Here is a 7350-nt window from a genome sequence, read left to right as displayed (position 1 = left end):
GTCTCCAGCATGGGGATGCCTCTCCCCGGGTGGCGGCTCAGGGGCAGGGCAGAGAGGGAGCTCCCGATGGACCCTTTCCTACCAATAAAAGTGTTCTTGTAAAAACCCACATGGTGGCTGCGCGTTTGTGTCCGGCTCTGCTGGGACTGTAGCATCCTGCTTGTCTTCCCCACCTCTTTGGTTTGCAGGAACAGTACGGGGGGGGGGGGGGGGGGGAGAAAGTTTGATGGCCCTCTAGGGCAGACTTTGAGGGAAAGTGTCTTCGGATGAGTAGCCGTGTTCATCTGAAGCAGCAGAACGACGTTTGAATCCAGCGGCGCCATTCAGACCAGCAAAGTTTTATTCCGAGTATAAAGGTTCGTGGGCAGGCACACAAAAGTTTATACCCCGAATAAGACTTCGCTGGTCTTAAAAGATGCCACTTGGCTCAGACTTCGTTCTTTAGGGGAAAGTATTAATGGCAACTCTTTAAGAAAGCAACCGCCAGGAGCGCCTTAAAGATTAACCTGGTTTTCAGGCATGAGATGTCGAGAGGCAGCACCTTCGTTGTCACGTACAGCATCCCCTCTAGGCTGAGTTAGTGTGGGCTAGCTCACAGATTTTTAGCCTCCAGCTCACACCTTTTTGTCTTAGCTCAGGAAAAATGGCTCCAGAGCAAACTAATTTCTGCAGGAGCTCGCAACTTGAATGCCAGGAGCTCACAAAGTAGAATTTTCACTCACAAGACCCTGCAGCTTAGAGGAAACATTGGTGGAGAGCTGTCTTCCCTCTAAGCTGAGTTAGTGTGAGCTAGCTCACAGATTTTTAGCCTCCGGCTCACACCTTTTTGTCTTCGCTCAGGAAGGAGGACCCCAGAGCGCACTCATGGATGCAGCAGCTCACAACTTTCATGCCAGGAGCTCACCAAGTCGAATTTTCGCTCACAAGACTGCAGCTATTGGGGAACGTCGGTCATGTATACTCTCAAAAGCTTACCCCTTTCCCCATCGTTGTTGGTCTCCATGGTGCTTGGACCAGCATGGCTTCTTGCTGAAACTGTCTTAAATATCTGAAATGCGGTGTCGGAGGAGAGTTTGATGGGTCGTGTGGGCCACCAAAAAGACAAATCCATGGGTTGGAGACCAAATCAAGCCTGAATTCTCCCGAGAAACTAAAACGACTCAGCCGAGGCTATTGGACTTCGGTCAATTCACAAGAAACCAAAAGTCCCTGGCAAAGACAGGAATGCTGGGGAAGCGGGAGGAAGACCCAGCAGGAGATGGATTGAGTCAGTGGAGGCTCGCTCTCCGCAAGGCTGCTAAGGAAAGGATGGTATGGAGATTGTTGGTTCATTGGGTTGCCGTAAGTGGAGTGACAACGGTGTGTAACACACCCACACACAAGAAAGCAGGTGGGGGGTGGACATGTTTGATGCATCAGGGAAAGATCCCCCCCCCCTAACCCTACCAGGGAGCTTCAGGTGCCAGCTACCATCCTGAGAGTTGCTGGAGAGAGCTAGGCGTGTCAGCATGCCTCCTTCATGGCCTTTAAGGGGCTTCTAAAGCAGCAGAGTTTGGTGGGGAGCTGAAGGCAGCTGGTCAGGTAGCCAGGGAGTGCAGCCGGGCAGCTTACCTGCTCTCTGTTCCCTTTCCAAGCCAGAGGCCAGGCTGCCTTTGGGTTGTCCATCCTCTCTCCATCCTTGTGCCAGGCACAAGCCAAGGGCCCCACAAGCAACACAGGGAGGCGAGATGGGGGATTGGCCCCTGGGTGTTGTATCCCTAGGGGGCTGCCTCCCCACTGCTCCCTGGCCAGCTGTCAGCCTTGGAATTCCACCTAACCCAGAGGTAGCCAAACTTGCTTAACACAAGAGCCACAGAGAATAAACGCCAGACATTTGAGAGCCGCAAGGGATGAATGTCAGATGTCTGAGAGCTGCAAGACAGGAAGGAAGGAAGGAAGGAAGGAAGGAAGGAAGGAAGGAAGGAAGGAAGGAAGGAAGGAAAGCAAATAGATGGGGAAGAAGGGAGAGGTGGAAAGACAGCAGCTTTAAATGCATTCTGGGAATTTCAGAAACTTGATGGAATGAGGAGAATCAGTGGGACACGGTGATTCCTGGATATAAGTTATACCGGAAGGATAGGGAGGGAAGGGTTGGAGGTGGGGTGGCTCTGTATGTCAGAGAGGGCATACGGTCCAGTAAGACTGAGGTCAGAGAATTAGACCCCCTTACAGAAATGCTTTGGGTTGAAATAGAGGTCCCAAAAGGCAATTTAACTATGGGAGTTTGTTATCGCCCACCAAATCAAAAGATAAGAGGACGACTATAATATGAAGGAAGGCTTAAAGATGGTGGCTAGACGAAAAAACTGTGTCGTCATAGGTGATTTTAACTACCCACAGATTGATTGGGTCAATATGTGTTCTGGTTGAGAGAAAGAGACTGAGTTTCTTGATGATCTCAATGACTGCTATGGAGCAGATGGTCTCTGAACCTACCAGGGGTGGGGCGATCCTGGATTTGGTCCTAAGTAATGCCCAAGACTTGGTGAGAGATGTAAAAGTGATCGCACTGCTTGGGAGCAGTGACCATAACGTTATTGATTTCACTATTTGTATAAATAGAGAGTTGCTCCAAAAGACCAGCACAACCACGTTTAACTTTAAAAGGGGTAAATTCTTGAGATGAGGAGGCATGTGAAGAGGAAATTGAAAGGAAAGGTAAATACAGTCGAAACCCTTGGGAAAGCTTGGAAGCTATTTAAAACTACAATCCTAGAAGCACAGATAAAATACATACCACAAGTTAGGAAAGGTACAAACACGTATAAGAGAAGGCCTGCATGGTTAACAAACAAAGTAGCTGTAAAAGGTAAGAAGGACTCCTTTAAGTGGTGGAAAGCTAGTCCAAGTGAAATTAATAAAAGGGAACACAGGCAATGGCAAATCAAATGCAAGACTGTGATCAGGCAGGCAAAAAGGGACTATGAGGAGCATATTACAAAAAACATAAAGACCAATAATAAAAGTTTCTTCAAATATACTAGAAGCAGGAAACCAGACAGGAAGGCAGTGGGGCTCTTGGATGACCAAGGGGTCAAAGGACTACTGAAGGAGGATAGAGAAATGACTGAGAAGCTAAATGAATTTTTTGCCTCCGACTTCACTGTGGAAGATGAGAAGTGTTTGCCTGCTCTGGAACCACTTCTATTGGAAGGGGTGTTGAAAGATCTGAGCCAGATTGAGGTGACAAGAGAGGAGGTCCTACAACTGATGGACGAATTAAAAACTAATAAGTCACCAGGTCCGGATGGCATACATCCGAGAGTTCTGAAAGAACTCAAAGTTGAACTTGTGGCTCTTCTGATAAAAATACGTAATCTTCATTGACATCTGCCTCCGTTCCTGAGGACTGGAAGGTAGCAAATGTCACCCCCCATCTTTAAAAAGGGTTTCAGAGGAGATCCGGGTAACTACAGCCAGTCAGTCTGACTTCAATACCGGGAAAGTTGGTAGAAACCATTATCAAGGACAGAATGAGTAGGCACATTGATGAACACGAGTTATTGAAGAAGACTCAGCATGGGTTCTGTAAGGGAAGATCTTGCCTCACTAACCTGTTATATTTCTTTGAGGGGGTGAACAAACATGTGGACAAAGGAGACCCGATAGATGTTGTTTACCTTGACTTCCAGAAAGCTTTTGATAAAGTTCCTCATCAAAGGCTCCTTAGTAAGCTCGAGAGCCATGGAGTAAAAGGACAGGTCCTCTTGGGGATCAAAAACTGGCTAATTAATAGGAAGCAGAGAGTGAGTATAAATGGCAGTCTTCGCAATGGAGGACGGTAAGCAGTGGGTGCCGCAGGGCTCAGTACTGGGTCCCATGGTCTTTAACTTGTTCATAAATGATTTGGAGTTGAGAGTAAGCAGTGAAGTGGCCAAGTTTGCAGATGACACTAAATTGTTCAGGGTGGTAAAAACCAGAGAGGACTGTGAGGAACTCCAAAAGGATCTGTTGAGGCTGGGTGAGTGGGCATCAACGTGGCAGATGAGGTTCAATGTAGCCAAGTGCAGAGTAATGCACATTGGGGCCAAGAATCCCAGCTGCAAATACAAGTTGATGAACATATGAACATATGAAGCTGCCTTATACTGAATCAGACCTTTGGTCCATCGAAGTCAGTATTGTTCTCAGACTGGCAGCAGCTCTCCAAGGTCTCAAGCTGAGGTTTTTTCACACCTATTTGCCTGGACCCTTTTTTGGAGATGCCAGGGATTGAACCTGGGACCTTCTGCTTCCCAAGCAGATGCTCTACCACTGAGCCACCATCCCTCCAAATGGGTTGTGAACTGGCAGAGACTGATGGGTTGTGAACTGGCAGAGACTGACCAAGAGAGAGATCTTGGGGTTGTGGTAGATAACTCACTGAAAATGTCAAGACAGGGTGCGATTGCAATAAAAAAGGGCAACGCCATGCTGGGAATTATTAGGAAGGGAACTGAAAACAAATCAGCCAGTATCATAATGCCCCTGTATAAATCGATGGTGTGGTCTCATTTGGAATACTGTGTTCAATTCTGGTCACCGCACCTCAAAAGGGATATTATAGCACTGGAAAAAGTGCAGAAAAGGGCAACTAGAATGATTAAAGGGCTGCAACACTTTCCGTATGAAGAAAGGTTAAAACGCTTGGGACTCTTTAGCTTGGAGAAAGGTCGACCGCGGGGTGACATGATAGAGGTTTACAAGATTATGCATGGGATGGAGAAGGTAGAGAAAGAAGTACTTTTCTACCTTTCTCACAATACAAGAACTCATGGGCATTCAATGAAATTGCTGAGCAGTTGGGTTAGAACGGATAAAAGGAGGTACTTCTTCACCCAAAGGGTGATTAACATGTGGAATTCACTGCTACAGGAGGTGGTGGTGGCTACAAGCATAGCCAGCTTCAAGAGGGGGTTAGATAAAAATATGGAGCAGAGGTCCATCAGTGGCTATTAGCCACGGTGTGTATATATATATATGTGTGTGTGTGTGTGTGTGTGTGAAAATGTCAAGACAGTGTGCGACTGCAATAAAATTTATTTATATATAAATAAATTTTTGGCCACTGTGTGATACAGAGTGTTGGACTGGAGGGACCATTGGCCTGATCCAACATGGCTTCTCTTATGTTCTTATGTGACACAGAGTGTTGGACTGGATGGGCCATTGGCCTGATCCAACATGGCTTCTGTTATGTTCTTATGTGACACAGAGTGTTGGACTGGAGGAGCCATTGGCCTGATCCAACAGGGCTTCTGTTATGTTCTTATGTGACACAGAGTGTTGGACTGGAGGGGCCATTGGCCTGATCCAATATGGCTTCTGTTATGTTCTTATGTGACACAGAGTGTTGGACTGGATGGGCCATTGGCCTGATCCAACAGGGCTTCTCTTATGTTCTTATGTGACACAGAGTGTTGGACTGGAGGGGCCATTGGCCGGATCCAACAGGGCTTCTCTTATGTTCTTATGTGACACAGAGTGTTGGACTGGAGGGGCCACTGGCCTGATCCAACAGGGCTTCTCTTATGTTCTTATGTGACACAGAGTGTTGGACTGGAGGGGCCACTGGCCTGATCCAACAGGGCTTCTCTTATGTTCTTTTGTGACACGGAGTGTTGGACTGGAGGGGCCGTTGGCCTGATCCAACATGGCTTCTCTTATGTTCCAAGGTGCCAGCTGGCTTGGCTTGGTGAAGTGATTTAAAGAGAGAAATGCCTTCTCCAGGCTGGCTGACATAGCTTTGAGAGCCATGCTCCTGAGTCATGGTTTGGCCACCCCTGATCTAACTTAAAGTGAGGCCATCTGCATGAGATGCAGACATCGGTCTGGCTTCCCTTGGAGGCGTGGGGCTCTGCTCTCAGCTACTGGTCAAGGGGAGCCCAGTGGGTGCGGGTGAGAGGAAAGGAAGCCAGGAGGGACCACCCCCTTCAGTGGCGATGCTCCCACCCATGGGCAAATCCCCCCAAGCGTTGCAGCCTGCAGAGCTTGAGGCAGCCTCCAGGGGGCAGCATCTAGCTTCAGTAGGTATGGGCCAAGGCATCACAGCAGAATGCCACGGGGTTCCAGTTTCCAGTCTCTAGGGGCTGGGAAAGCCAGAGGAGGACTGGAAAGGGGGGCTGACCCTTGGCTGGCAACCAGCTCTTGGGAGTGAGGGTCCATCTAGCTTAGCATCCTGTCTCACACAGTGGCCACCCAGTTCCTGCAGGAGCTGAGGCCTTCCCCTAAGAAGAGCATCAGAACAGCCCTGTTGGATCAGACCAGTGAGGGTCCATCTAGTCCAGCCTCCTGTCCAAATGAGACATAAGAGAAGCCATGTTGGATCAGGCCAATGGCCCATCCAGTCCAACACTCTGTGTCACACAGGGGCCAAAAAATTTATACACACACACACACATATATATACATACTGTGGTTAATAGCCACTGATGGACCTCTCACACAATGGCCAACCAGTTCCTCTGAAGGGACAACAACAGGGCAGAGAGGCCGAGGCCTTCCCCTGAGAAGAGCATTAGAAGAGCCCTGATGGGTCAGACCATGGAGGGTCCATCTAGCCCAGCATCCTGTCTCACACAGCAGCCAACTATTTCCTCTGAAAGGCCAACAGAGCACAGAGGCCAAGGCCTTCATAAGTACATCAGAAGTGCCCTGCTGCGTCAGACCAGTGAGAGTCCATCTAGTCCAGCATCCCATCTCACACAGAGGCCAACCAGTTTCTCTGGAGAGCCAACAGCAGGGCAGAGAGGCTGAGGCCTTCCCCTGAGAAGAACATCAGAAGAGCCCTGCTGGATCAGACCAGTGAGGGTCCATCTAGTCCAGTCTCCTGTCTCACACAGTGGCCAACCAGTTCCTCTGGAGGGCCAACAACAGGGCAGAGAGGCCGAGGCTTTCCCCTGAGAAGAACATCAGAAGAGCCCTGCTGGGTCAGACCAGGGAGGATCCATCTAGTCCAGCCTCCTGTCTCACACAGTGGCCAACCAGTTCCTCTGGAGGGCCAACAACAGGGCAAAGAGGCCGAGGCCTTCCCCTGAGAAGAACATCAGAAGAGCCCTGCTGGGTCAGACCAGGGAGGATCCATCTAGTCCAGCCTCCTGTCTCACACAGTGGCCAACCAGTTCCTCTGGAGGGCCAACAACAGGACAGTGAGGCCAAGGCCTTCCCCTGAGAAGAACATCAGAAGAGCCCTGCTGGATCAGACCAGGGAGGGTCCATCTAGTCCAGCCTCCCGTCTCACACAGTGGCCAACCAGTTCCTCTGGAGAGCCAACTGCGGGGCAGAGAGGCCGAGGCCTTCCCCTGAGAAGAACACCAGAAGCGCCCTGATGGG

The sequence above is a fragment of the Heteronotia binoei genome, chromosome 7 (assembly GCF_032191835.1).
Source record: "Heteronotia binoei isolate CCM8104 ecotype False Entrance Well chromosome 7, APGP_CSIRO_Hbin_v1, whole genome shotgun sequence".
In the NCBI taxonomy this organism is placed as follows: Eukaryota; Metazoa; Chordata; class Lepidosauria; order Squamata; family Gekkonidae; genus Heteronotia; species Heteronotia binoei.
Note: the sequence above shows the minus strand (reverse complement) of the source record.